The sequence below is a fragment of the Panulirus ornatus genome, chromosome 41, assembly GCF_036320965.1.
Source record: "Panulirus ornatus isolate Po-2019 chromosome 41, ASM3632096v1, whole genome shotgun sequence".
In the NCBI taxonomy this organism is placed as follows: domain Eukaryota; kingdom Metazoa; phylum Arthropoda; class Malacostraca; order Decapoda; family Palinuridae; genus Panulirus; species Panulirus ornatus.
Genome location: NC_092264.1, coordinates 18,157,423 through 18,170,342, shown reverse-complemented (window position 1 = coordinate 18,170,342; position 12,920 = coordinate 18,157,423). Strand labels below are relative to the sequence as shown.

The 12,920-nt window shown below is 42.6% G+C and overlaps 1 protein-coding gene across 2 annotated transcripts in view; it reads right to left on the bottom strand.

Moving 5' to 3' along the window:
• LOC139761728 (probable serine hydrolase) overlaps window positions 1-12,920 on the bottom strand; it is a 54,402-nt gene that overhangs the window by 355 nt on the left and 41,127 nt on the right. The gene's annotated exons all lie outside the window — the stretch shown is intronic.

Genomic DNA, 12,920 nt, shown 5'->3' with positions numbered 1-12,920 from the left:
TTCAACTCAGCATTTATTATATTAGTACCATCACTTTACAAATGCAGTTGAAGAGGAAAGGGGTAGAATGACTTTGGAATGTTTGGCAGGTAACATTTGGGGTTAATATGATGACAAGAATGAAAAAGAGGTGGCACCTATGCTGAAGAAACAAATGTGGGACTGCGATTAAAAACTGTAAGGAAATGAGGTTGAGACTAATATGGGATACGATGAACATATGAGATGTGGGTAACTGCTAGTGCTTATGAACCTGGTAAGATGAATGAATAATAAATTTTTTCTAGGGAGGAGATAAGGGGAATGTTTCTGCAGTTTTGATGAAAGAGAACAAATCTTGGTGCAATGGGATCTGAATGCAAGAGTGGGTGATGTGTCAGATAAGGGTATACATAGAGGGCATAGGGTACCCATTAAAAATAAAAAGGGTGAACAATTGGTTGTCTGCTGGAAAAAAATTGCTGATTATGAATTTTTTTGTGGAAAAGAAGGTGCAAACAAAAGTATAGATGGATGAGTGGGGTTGACTAGCATTACTGGGTAACTTCCTGCCCCAGAGTCCCTTTGATATTTATGAGGCTCCTGCGACAATCAGGGATATAGGTTATAAGGTATTGTGATCTTGTGAATACATCTATGTGCAGAAAAAGCTGGGCAAACTGATCAGTAAGTGTCCAGTGTCTTCATCATAGTTGTACTATGGGCATGAAGAGTTTTAGGGTATATGAAACTGTTTGTATTGGTGTAGGGATAAATGATGTCCAAAGCACAGATAGGAAACTGTGATTCATGTTTGTCATGTGGTCTCTGATGGGTGTATACCTAGTGGATGAACTTTAAGACAGAGTCGGGAGATCAGGTGTTGAGTGCTTGTTGGGTTCTTTTACAGTGTGTGTTTTGTCAGTCTTATTCGTTGGATGTGGGAGGATCTGCGAGTAGAGGTTACTAAAGAGCAAGATAGGGATCAGCTTTTTATTTTGGACGTCACCCATCCCTACAACATTATAAACACTATTTCAGCATTCCTTAAGACACTTCATGACCATGGTGCAACTAATATAGTGAAGAAGTGCACACTTACTACTCAGTTACCCTAAACTCTCTACAAATAAATGTATACACAAGATCAAAGCACTTTAAGAGCTATGGTCTCAACCAGTGGACATAGCCAGCTTCCTGAGTAGTTTTGGGTTGGAGGTGTTATCTTTTATTAATGGTATTAAAATCAAGCTAGAATTATGGGTCTTATGCCATTCAATTCTTTTTAACTGTTGGTATGCGACACTTAAAAATTTTATCAGAAAATTTTTCAAATGTGTGAGGAACATTAAGTTATACGTTAAACCCTTTCGTAAGACACTGTTACGTCAAAATCTTAACTAGAATCAGAAGCCTTATGCCATTCAATTTCTCAGATATAGAGAAGAAACTGTTAAAATTCCATGAGGATATGACTTGGAGATTTGTAGTTGTGACTAAGGTCAAATGGTTAGTTAAAAGTACAACTCCTGGCAAACAACAGATGGACAACAACATTACAAGTATGAATATGTATGTACATGTATATGTCTGTGAGTGTGTATATGTATATGTGTGTATATGTTGATATGTATATGAATGTCTGTGTGCATACATGGGCATTTATGTATATATATGTGTATGTGAGTAGATGGGAAATTCTTTGTGTTTCCTGGTGCTACCTTGCTGACACGGGATACAGCGGTTACCTGTATATCTATATTATACTTAATTGCTGTTTCCTGTGTCAGCAAAGAAACAGATGAAGAATGGCTCAACCCCTCATATACACATATATATATACTTAAATGCCCATACTTGCACATATACATACATGTACATTTCAACATAAACATACACAGGCATATACATATATATACATGTAGGGGAGAAAGAATACTTCCCACGTATTCCCTGCGTGTCGTAGAAGGCGACTAAAAGGGAAGGGAGCGGGTGGCTGGAAATCCTCCCCTCTCGTTTTTTTTTTTAATTTTCCAAAAGAAGGAACAGAGAAGGGGGCCAGGTGAGGATATTCCCTCAAAGGCCCAGTCCTCTGTTCTTAACGCTACCTCGCTATCGCGGGAAATGGCGAATAGTATGAAAAAAAAAAAAAAAAAATATATACTTGCTGCCTTCATCCATTCCCTTCGCCACCCTGCCACACATAAAGCAGCATCCACCCCCAGTGAGGTAGCACCAGGGAAAGACAAAAAGGCCACATTCATTCACACTGGGTCTCTAGCTGTCGTGTGTAATGCATCAAAACCACAGCTCCCTTTCCACATCCAGGCCCCACAAAACTTTCCATGGTTTACCCCAGACGCTTCATATGCCCTAGTTTAATCCATTGACAGCACATCAACCCCGGTATACCACATTGTTCTAATTCACTCTATTCCTTGCAAGCCTTTAACCCTCCTGTATGTTCAGGCCCCGATCGCTCAAAATCTTTTTCACTCCATCCTTCCACCTCCACTTTGGTCTCCCATTTCTCTTCATTCCCTCCACCTCTGATACATATATCCTCTTTGTCAATCTTTCCTCACTCATTCTCTCCATGTGACCAAACCATTTCAATACACCCTCTTCTGCTTCCAACCACTCTTTTTATTATCACATATCTCTTACCCTTTCATTATCTACTCAATCAAACCACCTCACACCACATATTGATTTCGAACATTTCATTTCCAACACATCCACCCTCCTCCACATAACCCTATCTAAAGCCCATGCCTCACAACCATATAACATTGTTGGAACCACTATTCCTTCAAACATACCCATTTTTGCTTTCCAAGATAACGTTCTCGCCTTCCACACATTCTTCAACTTTCCCAGAACCTTCGCCCCCTCCCCCAACCTCACTCACTTCTGCTTCCATGTTTCCATCTGCTGCTAAATCCACTCCCAGATATCTAAAACACTTCACTTGCTCCAGTTTTTCTCCATTCAAGCTTACCTCCCAATTAACTTGTCCCTCAACCCTACTGAACCTAATAACCTTGCTTTTATTCACATTTACTCTCAGCTTTCTTCTTTCACACATTTTACCAAACTCAGTCACCAACTTCTGCAGTTTCTCACCTAAATCAGCCACCAACGCTGTATCATCAGCAAACAACAACTGACTCACTTCCCATGCCCTCTCATCCACAACAGACTGCGTACTTGACCCTCTCAACAATACTCTTGCATTCACCTCCCTAACAACCCAATCCCTAAACAAATTCAACAACCATGGAGACATCACGCACTCCTGCCGCAAACCAACATTTACTGGGAACCAATCACTTTCCTCTCTTCCTACTCATACACCTTCCATCCTTGGTAAAAACTTTTCACTGCTTCTAGCAACTTGCCTCCTGCACCATATACTCTTAATACCTTCCAAAAAGCATCTCCATCAACTCTATCATATGACTTCTCCAGATCCATAAATGCTACATACAAATCCATCTGTTTTTCGAAGTATTTCTCACATACATTCTTCAAAGCAAACACGTGATCCTCTACCACTTCTGAAACCACACTGCTCTTCCCCAGTCTGATGCCCTGTACATTCCTTTACCCTCTCAATCAATGCCCTCCCATATAATTTCCCAGGAATACTCAACAAACTTATACTTTTGTAATTTGAACATCGGCTCTATCCCCTTTGCCTTTGTACAATGGCACTATGCATGCATTCTGCCAATCCTCAGGCACTTCACCAGTGAACCATACATACACTGAATACCCAAAAGAAGGAACAGAGAAGGGGGCCAAGTGAGGATATTCCCTCTAAGGCTAGTCCTCTGTTCTTGACGCTACCTTGCTAATGCAGGAAATGGCAAATATTTATGAAAAAAAGAATTTCATACATTCGCCATTTTCCGCATCAGCGGGGTAGCGTTAAGAACAAAGGACTGAGCCTTAGAGGGAATATCCTCACTTGGCCCCCTTCTCTGTTCCTCCTTTTGGAAAATTAAAAACGAGAGGGGAGGATTTACAGCCCCCTGCTCCCTCCCCTTTTAGTTGCCTTCTATGACACGCAGGGAATACGTGGGAAGTATTCTTTCTCCCCTATCCCCAGGGATATGTATCTATATCCCTGGGAAGGAGTAGCACTTCTCCTAAAACAGGAGTGGTGGGAGTATGTGATAGAGTGTAAGAAAGTAAATTCTAGATTGATATGGGTAAAACTGAAAGCTGATGGAGAGAGATGGGTGATTATTGGTGCACATGCACCTGGGCATGAGAAGAAAGATCATGAGAGGCAAGTGTTTTGGGAGCAGCTGAATGAGTGTGTTAGTGGTTTTGATGCACAAGACCGGGTTATAGTGATGGGTGATTTGAATGCAAAGGTGAGTAATGTGGCAGTTGAGGGAATAATTGGTATACATGGAGTGTTCAGTGTTGTAAATGGAAATGGTGAAGAGCTTGTAGATTTATGTGCTGAAAAAGGACCGGTGATTGGGAATACCTGATTTAAAAAGAGAGATATACATAAGTATACATATGTAAGTAGGAGAGATGGCCAGAGAGCATTATTGGATTATGTGTTAATTGATAGGCGCACGAAAGAGAGACTTTTGGATGTTAATGTGCTGAGAGGTGCAACTGGAGGGATGTCTGATCATTATCTTGTGGAGGCGAAGGTGAAGATTTGTATGGGTTTTCAGAAAAGAAGAGAGAATGTTGCGGTGAAGAGAGTGGTGAGAGTAAGTGAACTTGGGAAGGAGACTTGTGAGAGGAAGTACCAGGAGAGACTGAGTACAGAATGGAAAAAGATGAGAACAAAGGAGGTAAGGGGAGTGGAGGAGGAATGGGATGTATTTAGGGAAGCAGTGATGGCTTGCACAAAAGATGCTTGTGGCATGAGAAGCGTGGGAGGTGGGTTGATTAGAAAGGGTAGTGAGTGGTGGGATGACGAAGTAAGATTATTAGTGAAAGAGAAGAGAGAGGCATTTGGATGACATTTGCAAGGAAAGAATGCAAATGAGTGGGAGATGTATAAAAGAAAGAGGCAGGAGGTCAAGAGAAAGGTGCAAGAGGTGAAAAGGAGGATAAATGAGAGTTGGGGTGAGAGAGTATCATTAAATTTTAGGGAGAATAAAAAGATGTTTTGGAAGGAAGTAAATAAAGTGCGTAAGACAAGGGAGCAAATGGGAACTTCAGTGAAGGGGGCTAATGGGGAGGTGATAACAAGTAGTGGTGATGTGAGGAGATGGAGTGAGTATTCTGAAAGTTTGTTGAATGTGTTTGATGATAGAGTGGCAGATATAGGGTGTTTTGGTTGGGGTGGTGTGCAAAGTGAGAGGGTTAGGGAAAATGATTTTGTAAACAGAGAAGAGGTAGTAAAAGCGTTGCGAAGATGAAAGCCGGCAAGGCAGCAGGTTTGGATGGTATTGCAGTGGAATCTATTAAAAAAGGGGGTGACTGTATTGTTGACTGGTTGGTAAGGTTATTTAATGTATGTATGATTCATGGTGAGGTGCCTGAGGATTGGCAGAATGCTTGCATAGTGCCATTGTACAAAGGCAAAGGGGATAAGAGTGAGTGCTCAAATTACAGAGGTATAAGTCTGTTGAGTATTCCTGGTAAATTATATGGGAGGGTATTGATTGAGAGGGTGAAGGCATTTACAGAGCATCAGATTGGGGAAGAGCAGTGTGGTTTCAGAAGTAGTAGAGGATGTGTGGATCAGGTGTTTGCTTTGAAGAATGTATGTGAGAAATACTTAGAAAAGCAAATGGATTTGTATGTAGCATTTATGGATCTGGAGAAGGCATATGATAGAGTTGATAGAGATGCCCTGTGGAAGGTATTAAGAATATATGGTGTGGGAGGCAAGTTGTTAGAAGCAGTGAAAAGTTTTTATCGAGGATGTAAGGCATGTGTAGGAGTAGGAAGAGAGGAAAGTGATTGGATCTTAGTGAATGTAGGTTTGCGGCAGGGGTGTGTGATGTCTCCATGGTTGTTTAATTTGTTTATGGATGGGGTTGTTAGGGAGGTGAATGCAAGAGCTTTGGAAAGAGGGGCAAGTATGCAGTCTGTTGTGGATGAGAGAGCCTGGGAAGTGAGTCAGTTGTTGTTCACTGATGATACAGCGCTGGTGGCTGATTCATGTGAGAAACTGCAGAAGCTGGTGACTGAGTTTGGTAAAGTGTGTGAAAGAAGAAAGTTAAGAGTAAATGTGAATAAGGCAAGGTTATTGTGTACAGTAGGGTTGAGGGTCAAGTCAATTGGGAGGTGAGTTTGAATGGAGGAAAACTGGAGGAAGTAAAGTGTTTTAGATATCTGGGAGTGGATCTGGCAGCGGATGGAACCATGGAAGCGGAAGTGGATCATAGGGTGGGGGAGGGGGCGAAAATTCTGGGAGCCTTGAAGAATGTTTGGAAGTCGAGAACATTATCTCAGAGAGCAAAAATGGGCATGTTTGAAGGAATAGTGGTTCCAACAATGTTGTATGGCTGTGAGGCGTGGGCTATGGATAGAGTTGTGCTTAGGAGGGTGGATGTGCTGGAAATGAGATGTTTGAGGACAATATGTGGTGTGAGGAGGTTTGACCGAGTAAGTAATGTAAGGGTAAGAGAGATGTGTGGAAATAAAAAGAATGTGGTTGAGAGAGAAGAGGGTGTTTTGAAATGGTTTGGTCACAAGGAGAGAATGAGTGAGGAAAGACTGACCAAGAGGATATATGTGTCGGAGGTGGAGGGAACAAGGAGAAGTGGGAGACCAAATTGGGGGTGGAAAGATGGAGTGAAAAAGATTTTGAGTGATCGGGGCCTGAACATGCAGGAGGGTGAAAGGCGTGCAAGGAATAGAGTGAATTGGAACGATGTGGTATACCGGGGTCGACGTGCTGTCAATGGATTGAACCAGGGCATGTGAAGCGTCAGGGGTAAACCATGGAAAGTTCTGTGGGGCCTGGATGTGGAAAGGGAGCTGTGGTTTCGGTGCATTATTACATGACAGCTAGAGAATGAGTGTGAACGAATGGGGCCTTTGTTGTCTTTTCCTAGCGCTACCTCGCACACATGAGGGGGGATGGGGTTGTTATTCCATGTGTGGCGAGGTGGCGATGGGAATGAATAAAGGCAGAAAGTATGAATTATGTTCATGTGTATACATATATATGTCTGTGTGTGTATATATATGTGTACATTGAGATGTATAGGTATGTATATTTGCGTGTGTGGACGTGTATGTATATACATGTGTATGTGGGTGGGTTGGGCCATTCTTTCGTCTGTTTCCTTGCGCTACCTCGCTAATGCGGGAGACAGCGACAAAGCAAAATAAATATATATATATATATATATATATATATATATATATATATATATATATATATATATATATATATATATATATATGAGATTTAGGTGAATCCTTCGTCGTGGCCTTCGACGTCATCAAGAGCATTTGATAAGAAAGTGAACTACGCGGGAAACGGCGATCAAATTTAAAGAGGGAAGTCAGCACCACAAGTAAAGCATCCTCCTCGAAGGCTCAGAGTGGGGTGCCTAAATGAGTGTGGATGTAACCAAGATGTGAAGACCCTTACTGGAAAAACAATCACTCTTGAAGTAGAACCTTCAGACACAATTGAAAATGTGAAGGAAAATAGTGAAATTGGAGAAAAATGTAGCTTAGACATTGAAGCTTATTGATACAGTGGTTAAATTGATGAGAACTGCTATTGACGTTTGTGTAAATAAATTATACATTTCCTTTTTTCCATAGCCAGAGGTTGAACCATTATGTGACATTCTTTTTTTTCATTCATTTCAAGCTAGAAGTTTCAGTTTTCTAAATTGTTTCTTACATTTCTCATATGTATATATATGTATGTGTGTGTGTGTGTATATGTGCGTGTGTGTGTGTATGTGTGTGTGTGTGTTTTTTTTTTTTTTTTTTTTTTTTTTATACTTTGTCGCTGTCTCCCGCGTTTGCGAGGTAGCGCAAGGAAACAGACGAAAGAAATGGCCCAACCCCCCCCCCCCCATACACATGTACATACACACGTCCACACACGCAAATATACATACCTACACAGCTTTCCACGGTTTACCCCAGACGCTTCACATGCCTTGCTTCAATCCACTGACAGCACGTCAACCCCTGTATACCACATGACTCCAATTCACTCTATTTCTTGCCCTCCTTTCACCCTCCTGCATGTTCAGGCCCCGATCACACAAAATCTTTTTCACTCCATCTTTCCACCTCCAATTTGGTCTCCCTCTTCTCCTCGTTCCCTCCACCTCCGACACATATATCCTCTTGGTCAATCTCTCCTCACTCATTCTCTCCATGTGCCCAAACCATTTCAAAACACCCTCTTCTGCTCTCTCAACCACGCTCTTTTTATTTCCACACATCTCTCTTACCCTTACGTTACTTACTCGCTCAAACCACCTCACACCACACATTGTCCTCAAACATCTCATTTCCAGCACATCCATCCTCCTGCGCACATCTCTATCCATAGCCCACGCCTCGCAACCATACAGCATTGTTGGAACCACTATTCCCTCAAACATACCCATTTTTGCTTTCCGAGATAATGTTCTCGACTTCCACACATTTTTCAAGGCTCCCAAAATTTTCGCCCCCTCCCCCACCCTATGATCCACTTCCGCTTCCATGGTTCCATCCGCTGACAGATCCACTCCCAGATATCTAAAACACTTCACTTCCTCCAGTTTTTCTCCATTCAAACTCACCTCCCAATTGACTTGACCCTCACCCCTACTGTACCTAATAACCTTGCTCTTATGTGTGTGTATATGTATATATATATGTATATTATCCCTGGGGATAGGGGTGAAAGAATACTTCCCACGTATTCCTCGCGTGTCGTAGAAAGCGACTAGAGGGGACGGGAGCGGGGGGCCAGAAATCCTCCCCTCCTTGTATTAATTTTCTAAAATGGGAAACAGAAGAAGGAGTCACGCAGGGAGTGCTCATCCTCCTCGAAGGCTCAGAGTGGGGAGCCTAAATGTGTGTGGATGTAACCAAGATGTGAAAAAAGGAGAGATAGGTAGTATGTTTGAGGAAAGGAACCTGGATGTTTTGGCTCTGAGTGAAACGAAGCTCAAGGGTAAAGGGGAAGAGTGGTTTGGGAATGTCTGGGGAGTAAAGTCAGGGGTTGGTGAGAGGACAAGAGCAAGGGAAGGAGTAGCAATACTCCTGAAACAGGAGTTGTGGGAGTATGTGATAGAGTGTAAGAAAGTAAATTCTCGATTAATATAGGTAAAACTGAAAGTTGATGGAGAGAGGTGGGTGATTATTGGTGCATATGCACCTGGGCATGAGAAGAAAGATCAAGAGAGGCAAGTGTTTTGGGATCAGCTGAATGAGTGTGTTAGTGGTTTTGATGCACGAGACCAGGTCATACTGATGGGTGATTTGAATGCAAAGGTGAGTAATGTGGCAGTTGAGGGAATAATTGGTATACATGGGGTGTTCAGTGTTGTAAATGGAAATGGTGAAGAGCTTGTAGATTTATGTGCTAGAAAAGGACTGATGATTGGGAATACCTGGTTTAAAAAGCGAGATATACATAAGTATACTTATGTAAGTAGGAGAGATGGCCAGAGAGCGTTATTGGATTACGTGTTAATTGACAGGCGTGCGAAAGAGAGACTTTTGGATGTTAATGTGCTGAGAGGTGCAACTGGAGGGATGTCTGATCATTATCTTGTGGAGGCTAAGGTGAAGATTTGTATGGGTTTTCAGAAAAGAAGAGTGAATGTTGGGGTGAAGAGGGTGGTGAGAGTAAGTGAGCTTGAGAAGGAGACCTGTGTGAGGAAGTACCAGGAGAGACTGAGTACAGAATGGAAAAAGGTGAGAACAATGGAAGTAAGGGGAGTGGGGGAGGAATGGGATGTATTTAGGGAATCAGTGATGGATTGCGCAAAAGATGCTTGTGGCATGAGAAGAGTGGGAGGTGGGTTGATTAGAAAGGGTAGTGAGTGGTGGGATGAAGAAGTAAGAGTATTAGTGAAAGAGAAGAGAGTGGCATTTGGACGATTTTTGCAGGGAAAAAATGCAATTGAGTGGGAGATGTATAAAAGAAAGAGACAGGAGGTCAAGAGAAAGGTGCAAGAGGTGAAAAAAAGGGCAAATGAGAGTTGGGGTGAGAGAGTATCATTAAATTCTAGGGAGAATAAAAAGATGTTCTGGAAGGAGGTAAATAAAGTGCGTAAGACAAGGGCGCAAATGGGAACTTCAGTGAAGGGCGCAAATGGGGAGGTGATAACAAGTAGTGGTGATGTGAGAAGGAGATGAAGTGAGTATTTTGAAGGTTTGTTGAATGTGTTTGATGATAGAGTGGCAGATATAGGGTGTTTTGGTCGAGGTGGTGTGCAAAGTGAGAGGGTTAGGGAAAATGATTTGGTAAACAGAGAAGAGGTAGTGAAAGCTTTGCGGAAGATGAAAGCCGGCAAGGCAGCAGGTTTGGATGGTATTGCAGTGGAATTTATTAAAAAAGGGGGTGACTGTATTGTTGACTGGTTGGTAAGGTTATTTAATGTATGTATGACTCATGGTGAGGTGCCTGAGGATTGGCGGAATGCGTGCATAGTGCCATTGTACAAAGGCAAAGGGGATAAGAGTGAGTGCTCAAATTACAGAGGTATAAGTTTGTTGAGTATTCCTGGTAAATTATATGGGAGGGTATTGATTGAGAGGGTGAAGGCATGTACAGAGCATCAGATTGGGGAAGAGCAGTGTGGTTTCAGAAGTGGTAGAGGATGTGTGGATCAGGTGTTTGCTTTGAAGAATGTATGTGAGAAATACTTAGAAAAGCAAATGGATTTGTATGTAGCATTTATGGATCTGGAGAAGGCATATGATAGAGTTGATAGAGATGCTCTGTGGAAGGTATTAAGAATATATGGTGTGGGAGGAAAGTTGTTAGAAGCAGTGAAAAGTTTTTATCGAGGATGTAAGGCATGTGTACGTGTAGGAAGAGAGGAAAGTGATTGGTTCTCAGTGAATGTAGGTTTGCGGCAGGGGTGTGTGATGTCTCCATGGTTGTTTAATTTGTTTATGGATGGGGTTGTTAGGGAGGTAAATGCAAGAGTTTTGGAAAGAGGGGCAAGTATGAAGTCTGTTGGGGATGAGAGAGCTTGGGAAGTGAGTCAGTTGTTGTTCGCTGATGATACAGCGCTGGTGGCTGATTCATGTGAGAAACTGCAGAAGCTGGTGACTGAGTTTGGAAAAGTGTGTGGAAGAAGAAAGTTAAGAGTAAATGTGAATAAGAGCAAGGTTATTAGGTACAGTAGGGTTGAGGGTCAAGTCAATTGGGAGGTGAGTTTGAATGGAGAAAAACTGGAGGAAGAGAAGTGTTTTAGATATCTGGGAGTGGATCTGGCAGCGGATGGAACCATGGAAGCGGAAGTGGATCATAGGGTGGGGGAGGGGGCGAAAATCCTGGGGGCCTTGAAGAATGTGTGGAAGTCGAGAACATTATCTCGGAAAGCAAAAATGGGTATGTTTGAAGGAATAGTGGTTCCAACAATGTTGTATGGTTGCGAGGCGTGGGCTATGGATAGAGTTGTGCGCAGGAGGATGGATGTGCTGGAAATGAGATGTTTGAGGACAATGTGTGGTGTGAGGTGGTTTGATCGAGTGAGTAACGTAAGGGTAAGAGAGATGTGTGGAAATAAAAAGAGCATGGTTGAGAGAGCAGAAGAGGGTGTTTTGAAGTGGTTTGGGCACATGGAGAGGATGAGTGAGGAAAGATTGACCAAGAGGATATATGTGTCGGAGGTGGAGGGAACAAGGAGAAGAGGGAGACCAAATTGGAGGTGGAAAGATGGAGTGAAAAAGATTTTGTGTGATCGGGGCCTGAACATGCAGGAGGGTGAAAGGAGGGCAAGGAATAGAGTGAATTGGAGCGATATGGTATACCGGGGTTGACGTGCTGTCAGTGGATTGAAGCAAGGCATGTGATGCGTCTGGGGTAAACCATGGAAAGCTGTGTAGGTATGTATATTTGCGTGTGTGGACGCATGTATATACATGTGTATGGGGGGGGTTGGGCCATTTCTTTCGTCTGTTTCCTTGCGCTACCTCGCAAACGCAGGAGACAGCGACAAAGTATAATAAAAAATAAATAATAATAATATATATATATATATATATATATATATATATATATATATATATTTATTTATATTCATTTTGCTTTGTCGCTGTTTCCCGCGTTTGCGAGGCAGCGCAAGGAAACAGACGAAAGAAATGGCCCAACCCACCCCCATACATATGTATATACATACACGTCCACACATGCAAATATACATACCAATACATCTCAATGTACACATATATATACACACACAGACACATACATATATACCCATGCACACAATTCACACTGTCTGCCTTTATTTATTCCCATAGCCACCTCGCCACACATGGAATACCATCCCCCTCCCCCCTCATGTGTGCGAGGTAGCGCTAGGAAAAGACAACAAAGGCCCCATTCGTTCACACTCAGTCTCTAGCTGTCATGCAATAATGCCCGAAACCACAGCTTCCTTTCCACATCCAGGCCCCACACAACTTTCCATGGTTTACCCCTGACGCTTCACATGCCCTGATTCAATCCACTGACAGCACGTCAACCCCGGTATACCACATCGATCCAATTCACTCTATTCCTTGCCCGCCTTTCACCCTCCTGCATGTTCAGGCCCCGATCACTCAAAATCTTTTTCACTCCATCTTTCCACCTCCAATTTGGTCTCCCACTTCTCCTCGTACCCTCCACCTCCGACACATATATCCTCTTGGTCAATCTTTCCTCACTCATTCCCTCCATGTGCCCAAACCATTTCAAAACACCCTCTTCTACTCTCTCAACCACGCTCTTTTTATTTCCACACATCTCTCTTACCCTTACA